This window comes from Nuphar pumila, chromosome 5, assembly GCF_984573655.1.
Source record: "Nuphar pumila chromosome 5, dmNupPumi1.hap1.1, whole genome shotgun sequence".
Classification (NCBI taxonomy): domain Eukaryota; kingdom Viridiplantae; phylum Streptophyta; class Magnoliopsida; order Nymphaeales; family Nymphaeaceae; genus Nuphar; species Nuphar pumila.
In genome coordinates, this window is record NC_143253.1 from 32886376 (window position 1) to 32905892 (window position 19517).

General features: G+C 36.2%; 1 pseudogene; it reads left to right on the forward strand.

Annotated features, from left to right (window-relative positions):
• The first annotated feature begins 1085 nt into the window (after window positions 1-1085).
• LOC149837316 (soluble inorganic pyrophosphatase 4-like) lies at window positions 1086-8435 on the forward strand (annotated as a pseudogene).
• Window positions 8436-19517: the final 11082 nt, after the last annotated feature.

Consider the following 19517-nt stretch of genomic DNA (forward strand, 5'->3'; position numbering starts at 1 on the left):
AATCAAAAAACAACAAATAACCTATTGCAACTTACAAGGAATATGCTATGAGACAAACAAAATACATATGATAAAATAACAAAAATGAAAGAACAAGTGAACCAGCGAATGTGAGATATGGGTGAAGACAGCAATGGATGTCACTAGGAAGCAGCCGACACCAAACTGAAATTCACAAACAGCAGCTTGAACACCCTCTTTGAAGATCAACAATCATGAACCAAAGCTTACACAACCACATCAAGGTCGATCTTCTCAAAGATCACCTTCCACGCACAAATGAGCCTCGAACTTTCTTTCAACCAAAGACATTTTCTCTAATCAGGCACACAATTTTTTTTTTGTCAAAAGAGAAGCACACCCCCCCCCCACCTTGGTCGACCTCCACTTCATAAACGCCTTGGAGCTTGGGGAAGAGCCACCATAAAGATGTTATGAACTTCCCAAGCTTTGCTCCAAAAACGAGTTTGATTGGGATATTTTTGGCTAAGGGCCATTAAGGGTCCAACAACTATATTGACTTGGACTAGTCAAGGCTGAAATTTGAAATGGGTCCAAATTTGTCCATTCTAAGTGGCGCCAACTAGGGTCCCTTGAAAACGGATCTTGATTCAGATCCAAACATGCAGCGAACTAGATCCTGCACAAAAATGCATTAGAAAAATGTAATTACAAAAAAACAAAAAAAAAAAACTACCTGCATTCCCCATACACCCTCTTGTGCCACAAAAGAATCTTACAGGGCACTAGAACTATCAGGATCCGTAGAGTCTGGCTTCTAAAAAAATTACATGAAATAAAGACTGTAGGCAAAATATCCAAAAATATGATTCCATGAAGACGCAATGGAATCAAAGCCTCTAGTGAAGGAACACGACAAGCACCGACTAAACTACAGATCCACTAGGATAAGAGATGTCCTGCAAGCGTGTGGATCGCCTTGGGTAGCGATGCCCAAATTGGGTTTGGAGAGTTTGATTGGGATCCAAATTCACTTTTAAACTCCGAATCTTCGGATGCTCTGCATCACCTTATGTATGATCATGCTGCGACTCTTCGAGAATCGAGCAATTTCTTTCCTCCATATGGCTATCAGGGAACATGAAGTTCTGGTTGTCGAGATTGTTGAGTGGGATGAAATCGAGGTAATCAGCCAAGATTGCTACAACCTTCTCGATATGTTCCATACATTTTGTGCCCTTTTGATGTTGCCGAAAAAACTTGGCTTGAGTTTGCCTAGTAATCACTCTAGTGTGTTTGGCATGCTGCTAAATCAACTCATTTTTTACCACATGAAAGGAATGAGGCCCCTCAATGTTATATTGATATTTTCTCTTATTCCAATCTATTATACTCTCAATTTTTTTTAAACTTATGCTGGACAAATTGGTGTTGGGATCGAAAGAGGGCCCGATCAAAAATTCGGGGCTTGCAGCAGACGAGTACTCTAATCAAAGTTTGGTGGACTCTAATAGATCGAACATGCGGTTGTTTTGCTTTGAGACCTGTGGTTGGGTGTTTAAGGGTTTGTAACCTGATTGATATGGTGAGGGGGAGGGTGGATGTTTCTCGTTGCATTGAACGAGGTGGTGTGGGTAAAAATAGGGCTAAATGGCTAATCAGGTAGGTGCAGTTTGTATCCGTTGAGAGGTTCAGGTAAAGAACAAAATCTCATACTTATGGGACTTAAACCAAAGGTTTTAGGGAGTCTTAGAGATGTGTAGAAGGGTCTGGTAATAGTGTAAGATGGTGGGCTAGGTTATCAAACATTCGGGCTAGAATAGACTCTATGGGTAAGACGGGGTTACCTATAGGATGTAATTTTAGGTTTCAGAAATTAGGTATAGACTTAAGCACGGCTAAGGATAAGGTCTACGATCCACTTACTGGTCTATAGCAGGTTGGGAAGATGCCTTCCATGGTCTAAAATGTAGACACACAATCAACATTGTAGTAAGAGCAGATTGCTTGACGAAAAGTAAGATCGCACGACCTAGAACACTGGAAAAGCTTGGGCTCCTTGGGAGGGGTGACCGACCAACCTTTGGGGGTCTGGTGCTCACATGGATCAAAGTTATATCAGAGAGGTAAGAGAGAAAGAGGCTAAATCAATAATTTCATAAACTTCAAAAAGGAAACCCAAGGCCTCTATTTATAGTGTTTGGCTTGAGTATTGGTCCAACACCAATCAAAAATAGAAAATCTAATCCAAATTCTTCATATACCCTTTAACTGCCAAAATGAGATCCTAACTGACAGTTAAAACTCAACTAAATAGGTGGTCAGTTAGCTTGACTAGTGTCCCTCTCTAACCAAATCCTAAAGACCTAACTAAGTTACCTAAAGTTGCTCTCCTTGTAGGAAGCTCTTCTTGTGCATCATGTGTCTCTCCTATGGGACCTATATCTTTCTCTTTTACTTGAACAAAAAAGAGGACATGTGTCCTTTGACTTTTATCTAGGTAGATTTGTCATATCAACTGTTACATCACCTCTTAGGGCCCCATTTTGACTTGGGAGAACCCCCCCCTGACTGGATGTTGGATCCTGGAGCTCTGGATCTAGCGTATCCTTTGAATTGAGATTTGTAACAGGCTATAAAGATGGCAAGTTACTCAACCTCAAGGTTATTTTTATAGTGGGATTAGGCCTTGGTTGTGAGACGAGCAGTCAAGATTTCATTTCTATAGTCATCACCTCTTGCACAAGCCGACGCCCAGCCTAGACCCTAGGGGTGAGCATCTTAGCCTCATAATTTTATGCCTTTAGGATGATGATCGCAAATATCACTATAAAAAAAAATAGTTTTACTATAATGTCCCCCTGGCGTGCTAGTAATAGGGCATTTTTCACTAGCACTATTTTATGTAGTGTGAGTGAAAATTCTTGTTATATTGGTGCTAGTTGAACTGTGACAATATAATAAACATTTTCTGGTGCACACAAAAAGTGTGCCAGTAAAAGTAAGTTTTTATTATAAAATGGTACTGCTTAGTAAAGTAGTACTATACTAAATAGAGTCTACGAACAAGCATAAGTCACAGCTTAGTGAAACCCTCGATCTCGATGTCGCTCTACTATAGTCTACACCTCGCATAGCAGGTCAACTGTCTAGATTCCCCAAAAATGGAGTCAGTACCATTCCGAACTAGTAGAAAAGCATTCAAATTTCAATAAGTATAATATGTTAAAACGCAATTAACCTCTTAAAGGCCACAATTGAAAATATTCATTTAGGATCGTAGCTCAAGTCTTCGTGACTTAGCGTAGTATCATTCGCAGGTACCCCATGTATTGAAGCATGAGCTCCTCGAGCTCATCTTAACCATGCAAACATAACTTGGGTCTTTCACCCATTCAGCTCAACAGTGTATCGAAAAAGTGCCTTACATAAGGCGATGCATGAATAGTACATACTAATGTACATCCATTCATTCGTCAATAAACCTACAACTAATGCATTATTTTGATATTTAACTAGATCACCCCTGGTACGCAAAAAAAATACTTTGGCATCAAACGAAGCATCTGGGTACCATTTATGCTGTATATTTTCATGTCCAAATTCCTGAATGACCTTGTCTGTAACGAGGCGACAGATTTTGCCAAGAGAACCCATGCTAGGCCATTTCAGATGCATCTTGCTACTACAATAGTTGGGTCTATTTCCTAGGACAAATGGATGTCCTCGCCTCCTAACCTCTGAGTGACGGAAGACTGATGAACACTTTGGTACATAATAATATATGTCACTCGAGTGGTATCACCATCATTTCCACGATGATCGTAAGTCCTGAAGGGGTTCAATAGTATAATCTTGATTATAGGAACGTTGAGTGCCTCATAGGCAACCAGTATATCACACACGAAGGGCAATATAAACCCAACCCTACTTAGTTAGTTATGAAGCATGAGCCTTATCTTGTGTGGGTAGCAACCCTCATTACATTAGTTTATATGCATGCATACATCGCTCTCGGCACCTTTGGCCTTCACAAGCGCTTTACCCATTCAGGTAGATAACCAACTCTGGTACAACGGCATTTATGAGTATCATTCTTAAAATGGCGGATCACAGAATCATGCATATGATGTGGTCATCTTTGATTAACTGCTCGGGCATTATTAGCCTTTACGAGCACCAGCCTGAAGAGGCACAATAACCACTATGGTATAATGGTGCTTACAAGTACTTTGATCAATATGAATCAACCATTCTAGCATTGTGGTGCTTACGAGTATCATGCCTATTTGAGGTAGATTAGACTGAGCCTTTTAGAGTGGAGTCTTAAACAACATGTATTTGTACAATGACATAGTTATGCCATCTTTGCTCGAGCATCCTTAGCTCGTGAGAGCACTTCGCCAATTGAAGCAGAAAATTTGGCATTGTAACACCTTAATGAAATGAGAATCTTTTTGTTGGAGAGATATACACCATTGTTCTTACGTTGCATCTTTTGTGGTTTATCAGAAACCTTGGCCTTAATTAGGCCTCGAGCCGGTGGCTTAGTGATTACATGAAAAACTTGAAGCCCTTCAATGTTATGCGCAAATCTAAAACTCTTCATTTAGGGGTTTCTTTGTCAAACATCATTTTGCACGGGAAGAGGATAGTTGAAGTGATTGAGCACTTTAGAATTAGTCACCATATGTATATCCTATACATATACGCTATTATTATGCAGTTATATTTAATAAGCAGAGCATGTATGCTAAACGTGCATGTGATAAATAAATATGTATAGTAATATATATTATTTATACGCATATAACATGCAAGTATTACGGAAAAAGATGACAATACATGAAAATACATACACACCCAATTAGATGTGCATGTGATCATAAAATAAGCATGGCAATGTATGGAAAATGCATACACTCCTAAATAAATGTGCACGTAATTGTAGAATAAGCAGGGCAATGTACGAAGGTGCACACATGACCAAATAAATGCATGAATGCATGGCCTAGGTTCATAACAGTGTGCCAAGTTAAATAAATTATGGAAAAATCATACATAATATATGTATTATATATGTGAGGACATAGCCACAAGGGTACATGAGTGGACAGTGATGCAAGCGCTCGCAATGGCTTATATGGCATAAACCAAGGACTAAGACCCAACTGAGTGTACATATTCATGCATGAAGTTAGAAAGGCATACAGGAGAAACCACATCGTACATGAAATACGAATTTTAACACATTAAGATTGATGTCATCGACGTACAAACCTACCTTTTTATTTGTAGACAAGCGTAAGGTCGCTCCTGGGTCATGGCCAACACATACTTTCATTTGATATGGTCACAACAAGGCCGATTTGCATGAGAACATGGATAGAAAAGAAAAGAGAGTGCTAAAGGTGGCGCTGACTCATGATGTTCACCTTTACGCACTTGGCTCACGAAAAGAGCTAGAAAAATGAGAGATATTGGCAAAGAATGAGTCTGGCTTAGCTTAGGTCAAAGTAGATTCGACCCACTAGGCTAAGCCTAGTACTGGTTAGGTTCAATCCGGTCCAACTAGGTTAGAAAAAGAGAAAGAACTAATATGTCAAGATCAAGTGGTTTTGACCCAAGTAGGCTTGGTTTAGGTCAAGTGGGTTCGAGCTCACCCCACCCAAGCAAGGAAGCAAGAGAGAGAGAGAGAGAGAGAGAGAGAGAGAGAGTAACTCAAAAGCAAATGTGTTTTTCCATGGGGGTTCACCTCTATTTATAGAAATAATGTGGGTCTTGGATCTAGATATGGGTCAGATCCAATCCAGATCCAAATTCAAGAGCAATAGTGTTATTACTTAAGGAAGAAGTAAAAGAATGACATTTATATCACTGTGGGACACATCAGCTACTTTTATGGGATATTTATATGAGACTTGCAAAATATTTTGTGAGGCCTCCATATTTTGGGGGTCCGTCGATATTTAAAAAAAAAAAAAAATTGCTCACAAGATTTGTCTCATCGAGACTAAGCAGTTTGGTTTGTTAAAAACTTCGTGTTTTGCTTAACGAACCCGGTATAGGTCTTCGAACTTTTTTTGGTGAAAATGGTCGAGGAGATACATATATGTATCCTAAGCATAGTTGGCTTGTAGAAATTTATTTGTTTCGTATCCTTAAGTCAAAACTATGAATATACATAAAATATCTCATATATTTAACTCAAAATACTGCAGAAAATTCACGGATCTTATAGCTACTTTATGTGGTGGTGGTGTCTAGCATTGTGGTTGCACTCCAGTAGTGAAAATTTCTGGCCGTATGAGTAATGGGGGTGAGCATGCACCTCAAGACATTGATATTAAAGACCAGCCAGAAATTTCTTCTTAATCATGGTAATATTCTTTGGAAGGTCCATGACCCAGTTAGCAATTGTTTCAAATTTTATGCTTAAAAAACATAGTTTTTAAATAACATTCTTTTGAAAGGTTTCTCAATTTGAAACAAATGTGCTTGGTGTTTCTTACTGGTAGATGTTTTTTTCTTTTTCTTTTGTTAATGTCATCAATCTAGTCTTTATAGTACTCTTTTTTATTTCTGGGAGCTCTTTTTATGTCTGTTGGACTATTAATGTGATATTCATGCCTGCAGGTGGACCGTGTATCATATTCATCAGTTGTGTACCCTCACAACTATGGCTTTATCCGGCGTACACTTTGTGGGGACAGTGATCCCATGGATTATTAGTCATTATGCAGGTAAAGAGTTCATTTTTTAACCTACCTAGGTTTTGTGACAAGAAGTTGGAAACAGTATTTAGCGGCATGGAGGATTGACTAAAGATTCAATCAAAACTGATGTCTTGGTGCTGTTGTGGCGACTTACATTTTTAGTCCCTTCTAGGGATACTTAATGTTGAATATGACCTATTTAGCTAACTCATACTGATTTTGGTTAATACATGTTGCACATAACAACTTAAATTCTGGTTACTGTCTTGCTGTCCTGGAATGCATAATCAGATTCTATTTTTTATTCTCTTGGATAACTTTGCAATTCCTTTTTCTTGATGGTGCATTTCCATAGACATTCTTGCAATTTCTTTTTCTTGAGAACAATATAAGAATTCTCTTTTGAATTTTACAGGAACTTGTTCTTTCAGGCTGTTTTTTGTGACTTAAAGCTATAGGACTCATGCCTATGATTGATCAAGTGCTATGTGGGGACTGCTTGATCTTACTTCCTGTTCTCTTTATCTTTGTTGGAGGCGGTCCTCATGGATTAAGTGTTGTGTGATATGGGGAGAAAAAGATGATAAAATCATTGCAGTTTGTGCTGATGATCCTGAATACCAGCACTACACAGACATCAAGGAGCTTCCTCCTCACTGCTTAGCTGAAATCCGACACTTTTTTCGAAGATTGTATCTTTCATTTTTTTTAAAATTGCATATGAATTCCAATAACATCAGCATTCTCATGTTTTTACCACATTACTATGACATGGCAAGAGCAATGGTTTATTCATTTAAATCTCCAAGGGAAGTCTACCTTCAGATAATCTTTTGGAACTGTTCTCTCTCTCTCTCTCTCTCTCTCTCTCTCTCTCTCTCTCTATATATATATATATATATATATATATATATATATATATATATATATATATATATATATATATGTGTGTGTGTGTGTGTGTGTGTGTGTGATGAGATTTTTTCTTTTGATCAAATTTAAAATAAGATAAGAAGAATGAAAACAAAGAAGTTGCAGTGAATGACTTCCTGCCAGTCTCTATTGCCTATGAAGCCATTCAACACTCAATGTAAGGCTGCTTTTCACTTTTATGGTGTTACCTTACCCTTTTTGTACTTTGTTTGGTTGTATGCATATCTGGTAACTGCTTTAAAGACCTGGGTGGATACTGTGGTGATGTTGCCTGTTTCTAGATCCATCATTATGATTCCATACACATTGGCCACTTATTATATGATCCATCATTGTGACTCCATACACATGGGTTGTGCCCTGTAGCCATCCCCTCCCTAGCTATGTGTCTTCTATCCAGAAAATTGCATAAATATAGCAGTGTATTTTTCTGACGGGAAAAATGCCTTTATATCTTTTCGTCAGATATGGATGGATCATATAATAATTGGCCATTGTTTCTTTCCTGAGTAGCAACAGTCTCAGAGAAAAACCTTGTGTATGATGCCAGGCAAGGGCATCATCTTTACATAAGCTTCTGGGGAGGGGCGGGGGGTTAGGAAAAAAAAATCGTCCACCATCTTTGTATTTACAACCTTGGGTGCTATGTATTGTTGAGGATGCCAGCAATGTTATTATTTATATACCTATGAGATGCCTAATAATTGCTCCAAGATCTTGATGTTCATCATCGTTTTGTGACTGATCTAGGCTTTGTTGTGCAGGGATCTTTATGTGACATACATTGTAGAGAGTCTGGGCTGCTCTTTCAAGCATGGATCTTGAGGGAGTCATATATCAATCATTATAGTTGGCTTTCTATCCGAATTCAGTTTTTTATAGGAATTCAGTTTGTGTGCAGAGAGCGAGAGGTGGTTAGCTAAATCAATTTCTGAACACCAAATTGATATCAATACTGAAAACATTATGCAATTTGGTTTCAGGGCTTTATTATTTCAAATTGGCAGGGCATTGACAAGATCCCATCTTAGGGTGAAAGGTGATGGAGTGGAAGATCATGGAGTTGGAAACGATGCATGTGCAGGAAAATGCAGACTGAGCTAAGATCAAGAAGAATAAAGTAGGATGCCATAGCAATGCAAGACTAGTGCGTTCATAATATTTGTAAAACTTGTTTCCTATTACTTTCTTCATAATTTATATGATAAGTACATTTTTGTTTAATGTTTATGTATTGGATACATGTATCCGAAGCTATGTACATTTTTGTTTGATGCTTTTATATTGGATATATGTACATTTTTTTACTGCAAAATAATTTGAAAAAAAAACTTTTAAATGTTTCACTGGTGCAAAGTGCGCCAGTGACAATATTTTACTTTGCGCAATCACTGTGCCGGTGATAAACTTTCACTGGTAATATTCACGGTAAAAAATAACTTCACTGGCACAATGTTTGCGCCAGTGATGAACTTTCGCTGGCACAGATTTTGCGTCAGTCAAGACAATATTATCACTGATGCAGATTTTGTGCCAGTATCACTGGCGCAAGTTTTGCGCCAGTGATAAACTTTCACTTGGCACAGATATTGCACCAGTAACAACATTATTATCACTGCCACAGATTTTGTGCCAGTGATAAACTCACCAGCACAGTTTTTGCGCCAGTGAAAAAACTTGCGAAAGTAAATTGCACACAGCAAAGCCTTTACCGACGAGGTTTTTGCTGAAGCCATCGTTGCGCTAGTAAAACTTGAATTTCTTGTAGTGAAGCATGTTCATTTGGTAATAAATGAATGATTATAAGAGTTGGTTCATAATGAATACAAAAAATAAATGTAAGTCATGTTGATTTTGAATGAATGAAATGAATATATGTGTGAGTAGGTTTATTATTGAATGAATGTATATGAAAAAATTAAATTAGCAAAAAAATTATTTTTTTGGCACTAAAAAATATTAAAAAATAAGCCTTTTATAACGCCGAATTAGTGTAAGAAAAGAGCTTTTCTGGCCATAATAAAGCCTACAAGGCTTTTCTTGCACTTTTTTATCGCTAGAAAAGAGACCTTTTTTTATGCTATTTTAGCGTAAAAAAAAAGGCTTTTTCTTGAGCTAAGAAAATGCACCATGTACTAGAGCTAAAATAGCACCAATAAAGGTTTTTAAACGGCATGGTTGAGACATTTACTGGTGCTATTTTAGCACCAACGAAAGTCAGTTTTCTTCTAGTGTATGGTTGGCTGAGCCAACACGACCTGCTCTTCGATTACAGATGTGTTTTTTTCGAGTAATAAATCTATAAAAAAGGATAAGTTATTAGCCATAGTATGAACGGTGTGTATGGGCTGATCAGATCCACCCCAATCAAATGTAAATTGCCTACTCTTGTAATTCGAATCCCTTAAATCCATAACAACTTTTGTATATGATATACCAACACCGGTATCAAAGCCAAATTCAGAGCCCATAGGAGCACAACAGACAAACGATTGACTACACTTTTGCCATAAAAATGTATTAAAATTCATTTTTTTTATTTGTTCTTTTCTTTCTTGGCTTAGAGGCATGGGTAAACAAGATGCTTGGTTAATCTTTCAAGAGCTCCTTTCACCAACTACAAGTGGTATAAAAAGCTATTTAGTTTTTAATATATATATATATATATATATGCTTTTAGTAAAAAATATTTTAGTTTAAATGCATGCCTATTTTTATATCTTTATTAAAAAAAAATTGTTATAATAAAAAAGTTTGGCATAGGCTTCATTCATCAAGAGCCTTGGCCATATGGAAGAAGATAAGATATATAGCATGCTAGTAAAGTCATAAAGAAAGAAAAGGGCAGCGGAAAAGAATTCCATAACAAGAAGATACTAGACAATTGTTCTTATTAGAAAGTTTACATGTATTTGTCTTTAGCAGTTGATCTGGTGATGATTGGTTAATCTGCATCCTTTTTAACAAATAGCTCAAGATAAAAAAGCTACATGTGTTCAACTGCACGCACGCCGAATAAGAGGGCTTGGTCAAATAACTCACCCAGCCGTTGGAAACACATTAAATGAACCCCAGCTTTCATTTCTTCTGAATACCAGGCTTACGGAGAACAAACGTTCAATAATATCCTTCTCTAATAAGTAAAAATTCACTTAAGATGTTGAGAATAACGTAGCCAGTCTAACCCAATTCAGATTGAGCAAGCAAGTCCCTTGTCAACTCAATGTCTTTCAAGGACTTTGCTCTCTCTCTCTCTCTCTCTCTCTCTCTCTCTCTCTCTCTCTATATATATATATATATATATATATATATATATATATATATATATATATATATATATATATATAGGGTCCGACCTAAGTTTCAATTAAGACCTACAAATTTTCAATGTAAAAATAATAATAAAATATTATTTTACCAGGTATGGTCCGCGTCTGATTCAAGTAGTTTTTATCGGAATCGGGTATGGTTTCTCTTATATTGGACCCGATTAGGCTCGGGTCCTGACTCGATACCATATCCAAAAACTGGGTCCAAGTCTGGTTTCATCTGGGTTCAAACCAAACCTGACCCATTGAAACCCCTAGGAGTGGTGTGTACCAAGTTAGGAGTCTACCACAAGCGAGTGAGGGTTAAGGGGGTGTTTTTCAGAATTTGGCCCCATAGATGTGTTTGGCATGGTTGATTTGCTAGAAAATGATACTTCTATAATGTTTTTAATAAAAAAACATAAATTTTCAACTTAAATGTTTACAAAAATTATAGACCGTCAATTTTTAGACCTTAAAAAAACCTGCTCACATGTCATAATCGGATGACCCAAGAGTTCATTGTCATAGAATCAAACATCTAAAGCACATCTGTAAAATCAGATTTGAGAAAAACATGAAAACCCCTCTTAGAACCTCGGTTGGCTTGCAGTAGGCACAAATCTAAGTAGGCAGCTACCCCTTACTATATATATATATATGGAGAGAGAGAGAGAGATGTGAGTTTCAAACCATTTATCTTCTGGACCTCTTTAAAAAATATATTTGCATGTGTTGTTTACTTGATTTAAACCTGTGGATGTGATCTCTATGCTTTATTTAATAGAAAATATGTGTTAGTTTAAATATTTTTTATGTTTAAATGCATTTTTAGCTCAATAAAAAAACAACAATTTGTATTACACCAACTAAAAAATCAAGAATTCTTGTTAAATTGATGTCATCTAAAGCATGGTTTTTCATTCAGCTATGCTTTTGAAAGGGGTCTAAGAGACAAAACTGTCTAAAAGATATGCATCTCTCTCTCTCTCTCTCTCTCTCTCTCTCTCTCTCTCTCTCTCTCTCTATATATATATATATATATATATACATATATATACATATATATATATATATATATAAGTGATGAAAGCATGCTAAATAGGGTTTTTTTGGACTTTTATTTATTTTTTAACTTTTAATCTTAAAGATATAATCTACATGCATGGTTTTATAGGAATCAACTCCTATGGTGTTTGATTTCGATATCTGGGTAGGTTTTTATAAGGTTTGAAAATGGTGGAAAGAGTGTATCAAACATGATCGGGGTGCACAAGATCTGATTTAGGATTTTTGGATAGTGGGATAGGAGGGTCCAAAATGAGTTTAGAAGACCCAATATAAGAGATTTGGATTCAAGGCATGGTTTTGGATTCCTTATACTTAGGACATTTTTTAGTTTTGAGTATTTGGATATCAAATCTATGTTGGAGCCATATCCATTTAGAATGTTTATCAAGATAGAAAACTTATCATAGTTAAGGTTTATCAAATTAGATAGATTTTATCAATTACCATTATAATTACTCATTATAAAAAGATGGGAGGGGTAACAGTGAGAGTAGTTTAGATTTGAGATTAATTTCTATTTATTTCTAATTTATTATATTTTCATATTATTTTCTCTTGTTTTTCTTAGTTTTTTTTAGTTTGGTAGTTGTGCTAGGATGCCGATTCTTGCAAGGTTCAATAGCGATCCTCCTGATCATTACATCAGAAAATCAATGCTCAAAATTATCATGAATTTTTTAGACTCCAAATATTGTTTGTTTAATAGAAAAAACATGATTCAAATGATGATTTCTAGTAAATCGACCATGCCAAAACATTTCTATGGGATAATAATTGATAAAAAAATCATTGGAAGAGTTGCAAAAACTCATTCAGTATGTTTTCATCATTATATATTTATTTATATATTTATATAAATAGAGAGAATTATTGGTTCCTCCTAACGATAGGAGGGTACGAACAATCTCTATTTTTCATTCTTTCAATACTTTTTTTGAATCTGACCTTACATACGTGATGTCTGTGGTTTGTTTTACAGGAATTGAGTTTTTAATCATCTGATTGTAACATGTGAGCAAGTTTTATAAGGATTCAAAAATTAATATAACTCAAAAAATTTATAACTTTTAAAGCTCATAAAATCTGTTTTTTTTTTCATTGAAAAAGCATGATCTGCCAGTTGATTCCTAACAAATGGATCATACTAAACATATCTGTAGATCTAAGTTATCAAACATGTACTGGAACATTGAAACTCAATATTGCCCACTCCATATAGACTGTTAGGAACTAATTTTTGTTAAATTTCAATTCAAAACATGTTTTTTAGTGAATAAACAATGATAAACATATTTACAAGCTTGGATTAACCAAAAAAGACATACAGTTATATTTTTTAAAGGGGTTTGACGTAGTGGGATGGTACCTAGGCTGCCAAGCAGGCGGTCAAGATTCAAATCTCATGGGTCCCCTTCCGCAAGCTGAAGCGTGGTGACTCCCTAGGAGCAAGGGACAAGCCCACAGAGTTTTATGCTGCCAGGGCAGTGATTGTAAGTCCACCAGGAAGAGCCATCGCAGCTAGGTCTCTAATCTTGAGGATTGGTTTTTCCATGTAAATATCAAAAAATAAAAAGGTTTGGGATGGTCTTGAAGATAAATGTTCTAGATATAATTATGTTTTTTTATAAAGGGGTTTGAGATTGTCACGGGCCTATTTCTTCAATAGGTCAGTGCGGTGCAACGGTCCTTTCTTACCACCACAAGCCTTTCTGGTCGCTCGCTTGTCGTTGTGAACGCTTTTGATGGCTTGAAGAAGACCCTGGTGAGGAAACCAGTGTTGTGGTTGCCGGACCACACAAGACCCTTTGAAGTCTGCACAGATGCTTCAGATTTCGCCATCGGTGGAGTTATCATGCATGAGGGTCATTCAATTGCTTATGAGAGTCGAAAGCTGAAGAATACAGAGAGGCGATACACTGTGCACGAGTGTGAGATGACGACCATTGTGAACTACCTCAAGATTTAGTGGCACTATTTTTTGGTGCCTAATTCGTCATCAAGACGAACAATGTAGCCACGAGCTACTTCCAAACGCAGAAGAAGTTAACGCCCAAGCAAGCTTGATGACAAATATTCCTAGCTGAGTTCAACTTCGCTTTAGAGTATGAGGTGAGAAAGATCAATATTGTCGCTGACGCTCTGACTCGCAAGGCAAAACTGGTGGCTGCACAGATAGAGTCTTTCAAAGTTTACTTGGAGGGTGCATTGTTGGACCACATCCGCGAATGAATGCAGCAGGACACAATGGCGTAACACCTTGTCTCTCTAGCACAAGCGAAAAAGACTCAGCGATTTTGGCTACGAGACGGCCTCCTCGTGACTAAAGAAAGGTGTGTCTTCATGCCATGGTGGAGAAGCATTCGTCGTGAATTGCTTAAGGAGTGCTATGATACACTATGAGACAGTCATTTAGGTCAGGAGTGGACCTTAGCAATCTTTGAGCGCGGTTACTATTGGTTGCAGATGAAAGATGATGTGGAGGGGTATGTACGAACATGCCTCATCTGTCAGCAAGACAAGGGGACCAACCAAAAAACTGATAGCCTCCTTCAGCCTTTACCTATTTCAAAACGTCTTTGGGAGAGCATTTTCATAGACTTCATTGTTAGTTTGCCAAAAGTAGATGGCTTCAGCTCCATCCTAGTGGTAGTGAATCGTTTCTCTAAGTATGTTACATTCATCCCAGCTTTCATGGACTGTCCTGAAGAAAAGACTGCAGAGCTATTCGTCAAGTATGTTGTGAAGCACTACGGTGTACCAAGAAGCATTGTGAGCGATCGCGATGCTCATTTCACGGGCAAATTCTGGTGTGAAGTGTTTCAGCTACTTGGCTATGATCTGCTATTTTCAACAAGTTTTCACACACAGACGGATGGAAAGAAGAAGCACATCAACAGATTGTTGGAGCAGTACCTCAGACACTTTGTTAGTGTCAATCAGAAAGGTTGGGTGAAGCTCCTAGACGTGTCCCAATTCTACTACAATCTTCAAAAGAGTGAGCCCTCTGGCCACAACTCATTCGAGATAGCTACGAGGCAGCAACCATTGACTCTGCATACTCTAGCCGCACAGGAGAAATGAAGGCCAACATTCGCCTATCAGTTTATTCAAAACTGGCATGAGCAGATCGAGTTGGCGAAGACGTTTTTGCATAAGGCAGCTAAGAGAATGAAGAAGTGGGCAGACAAGCATCGTTGGCCTGTCAAGTTCCGTGTTGGGAACCAGGTGTTGGTGAATCTTTACTCAGATCGCACAAGCATCTTTTGTGGGTGGTACTGCAGACTGATCAGGAAGTATGAGAGATCATTCACCATCACTAAGAGAGTGGGAAAGATGGCGTACAAGTTGGACCTGCCTCTGAACTTCAAGGTGCACCCGGTGTTTCACATGTGCAACCTAAAACTGTTCTATGCGGACGAGGGGGATCCAGAATGTGAAAGTATTGTAGGATAGAGGCAACGAGCACTAGAGGGGGGGTGAATAGTGCTTTTAAATAACATCTATGGAATTTTGAAGGATTTTGAGATTCTCAAAGTAATCACAAAAAGAACACAAGAATTTATCCTGGTTCGGTCTTCCAGACCTACATCCAGTCCCCAAGCAAAACCCGCTTGAGATTTCCATTATCAACATTATGTAACCACAAAAACATACAAACCAAATCCAGTCCCACTTTCAGTAACAAACCTACTGAAAGCAAATGACTCCTTTAAACCAAGGAGTTATTTCCTTTTACAGAAAAATATAAGTAAGCAAACTTACAATCAACCTACGAGCCCTTCTTATGAATGCAAATAGAATGCAATTGGCTTTTGAGGATGTTGAAATACTCAACTCACGAATTCATTGTCTGTCAAAGGAATTTGAGTGAAAAAATGGAGTAAAAATATCAAGTGAGTGAGAAAACGAATACTTGAATGAATAGGAGTGAAAAGTAAAGAATTCGATCTTTGTAATTCAATGTAATTCGATATGATTCGATGTTTTTGAGTATGGAATGCACTCACATTTATAGTTAAAAGATTTTATACGTTGAGGGTATAAAGGGGTGTCAAAACAGTCACTTTTGAATGGTTAATTCATTTGAAAAATGAAAAGGACACGCCTTTTAAAAGTTTCAGAAAAAACAGCAAAATTAGTCGACTGGAACAGTAGTTTGTTGACTAAAATCAAATATTAGCAGACTAACAATTATCGTCGATTAACTAATGTGTTTAAGAAAGCCGTTTGAAAATCTGAAGTTTGAAACTTAGTCAGCTAAAGAAAAGTTAGTCGACTGATAATATCATTAGTATTTTGAAAAACCTTTCAATCAACTCCTGCTAAATAAACATTCTGTCTGGTCGACTGATAAAACCTCCAGTCGACTGCTGTTAAATTTTCTAAAAACAAACATTCTGTCCGGTCGACTGATAAAACCTTCAGTCGACTGCTGCTAAATTTTCGAGAAAACAAACATTCTGTCTAATTGACTAAGGGTCGATTAATCAACTAATTCAGAAAGTTGACGTTTTAGCTTAGAAAAATTTAGCGCAAAAAAGTTGGTCGACTGGTAAGTCTGTTGGTCGACTAATAAACATGAAAGATTAAGTAAAAAGTTTTCTAAAATGATTTTCATCAAGGGTTCTTTTGAAAAAGTTTTTTTAAAGACTATTTAGGTGAAATGCAATTGAAATATGCACTCTAAGTAAGGCTCTTACAAGAATCTAAGATATTTAATGAAATTTCTTCAAGGATTCTTCATCAAATTCTTCAATTCTTGTCATCTTTCTTCATTGCCTTAGCTGAAATACAGTTGATTCACTTTTTCATCATCAAAACCTTGTACTTGAAGTATCATGTATAGCTTCATTATCATAACAATCTCCCCATTTTTTATGATGACAAACTAGTCAAAGATGGAGCATTTAGATGCATAGATGGAGATTTTACTCCTCCTATCAATATGCTACAAAACATAAGAAGTTAGCACAATCAACAAATATATATATCACATATTGATTATTTTGCATTTCCATCATTAGTTCATGCATTGCAATTTTCAATGCTTTCTCATGCAATTTCCATGTTTGTCTTTTTCTCTCCTTTTATCATAATCAAAAGTAGTAAGTGCAGTCATAGCATAAGCAAAATGCAAATTCAAGTTTAAAATATTACAACCCAAAAATTATCAATGTTCAGGAAAAGAAATGTTGTTTTATCAAAGCAATAATAGTAAACAATTTTCAAGAGAATTGTTAGTCTTAAAAATGTTCAAGTAAAACAAAAACTTCAAAAAAAATTATAAGTCTAATAATGAGAAAATACCAAGCTCTCTCCTAATTCTCATAAAATCTTCATTTTTAAGTGATTTAGTGAAGATATCTGCATGTTGTGCATTAGTGGGTATAAAATTTAACAAAATATCTCCTTTTAACACATGATCTTGTAAGAAATGATGTCTTACTTCAATATGCTTAGTTCTTGACTGTTGAATAGGATTTTTTAAGAGATTTATAGCACTAGTGTTATCACAATAAATAGTTGTTGTGGAGTAATTCAAACCAAAATCTTTTAAGGTTTGTTCCATCCATAGTACTTGTGAACATGCTAAACTAGCCGCTATATATTCCGCTTCAGTTGTTGAGAGTGACACTGAATTTTGCTTTTTACTAAACCAAGAAACTAAGGAATGTCCTAAGAAATGACAAGTTCCACTAGTACTCTTGCGATCAGATTTGCTTTCAGCAAAATCTGCATCACTATATGAAACTAAATCGAAGGAAGATGATTTTGGGTCAAACAAACCAAAATCTAAAGTATCTTTCAAGTATCAAAGAATTTGTTTTACTGCAGTTAAGTGAGACTCCTTGAGATTAGCTTGAAATCTAGCACACATACAAACACTAAACATTATATCGGGTCGACTAGTAGTTAAGTATAATAGAGATCCGATCATACCTTTGTAGAGCTTAGTATCCACATTTTTACCATTTTCATCTTTGTCAAGAGAAGTAGTTGTACTCATAGGATTTCTTCTTGATTTTAATGAGCCCATGCCAAATCTTTTAAGATGTTCTTTTGTATACTTGGTCTGGTTGATGAAGATTCCTTCTTCAGTTTGTTTTATTTGAAGTCTAAAGAAGTAGTTCAATTCGCCCATCAAGCTCATTTCAAACTCTTCCTATATAGCTTTAGCAAATTATTTATAAAGAGAATCATTAGTAGAACCAAATATTATGTCATCAACATAAATTTGCACAATAAGAATATCTGAATCTAGATTTTTAATAAATAAAGTGGAGTATACCCAACCAATGGAAAAACCAGATTGTTCCAGAAAATTTCGTAGTCTTTTATACCACGCTCTTGGTGCTTGTTTGAGTCCGTACAAAGCTCTTTTTAATTTGTAGACTTTTTCTGGATATTTCTCATTTTCAAAGCCTGGAGGTTGCTCTACATAAAATTCTTCATTGATGTATCCATTTAAGAATACACTCTTAACATCAATTTAATATAACTTAAAATTCATGTAACTAGCAAAAGCAAGTATTATTCGAATTGACTCTAATCAAGCTACTAGTGCATAGGTTTCATCAAAATCTATTCCTTCTTGATTATAGCCTTGTTCTACTAACCTTGCTTTGTTTCGAATGACTTCACCATTTTCGTCTAGCTTATTTCGAAAGACCCATCTTCTTCCAATTGCCGGATAATCTTTTGGTCTATCAACTGGATCCCATACATCATTCTTGGGAAATTGGTTAAGTTTTTCAGACATGGATAAAAGCCAAAATTCATCATCATAAGCCTCATTGATATTCTTTGATTCTATTTTAGATATGAAAGCAATATTTGCAATATATTGCAATTGCCTTCTAGTTTGGACACCACTCTTAATTTCTCTAATAATCTACTCATGTGGATAATTGGGAACTTCTTTCCAAACAGGTGGAAGAAGAATATTTTCTTGACAAGTGCTCTCTATCAAAGGTTCTCCTTGAAGTATGACTTCTTCGTCGCTTAGAGGTATAACCTACTTACGATTCGCATCAAATGCAACATGTTAAGATTCTTCAATGCAAGATGTTCTTTTATTAAAAACACAATAAGCTTTGCTTCTAGAAGAATATTCAAGAAACATTACTTCGTCTGATTTTGAATCAAACTTATCAAGATTATCTTTAGTATTTAACAAGAAGCATTTACTACCAAAAATTTTGAAATATGAGATCTTTGGTATACGATCATAATACAATTCAAAACATGTTTTATGTAAGAGTAGTCGAATAAGAACACAGTTTAAAACATAACATATTATATTTACTGCTTAAGCCCAAAAGTATTTTGGTAAATTTTTATCTTGAAGCATGGTTCAAGCACATTCTAGCAAAGTTCTATTCTTTCTTTCAATAACTCTATTTTGTGGAGCCGCTCTAGGAAAAACAAAGTTGTGAGATATACTATGTAAATCACAAAACTTTAGAAAAGATTCATTTTCAAATTCACCACCATAATCACTACGAATTGTAATAATAGATGTAGATTT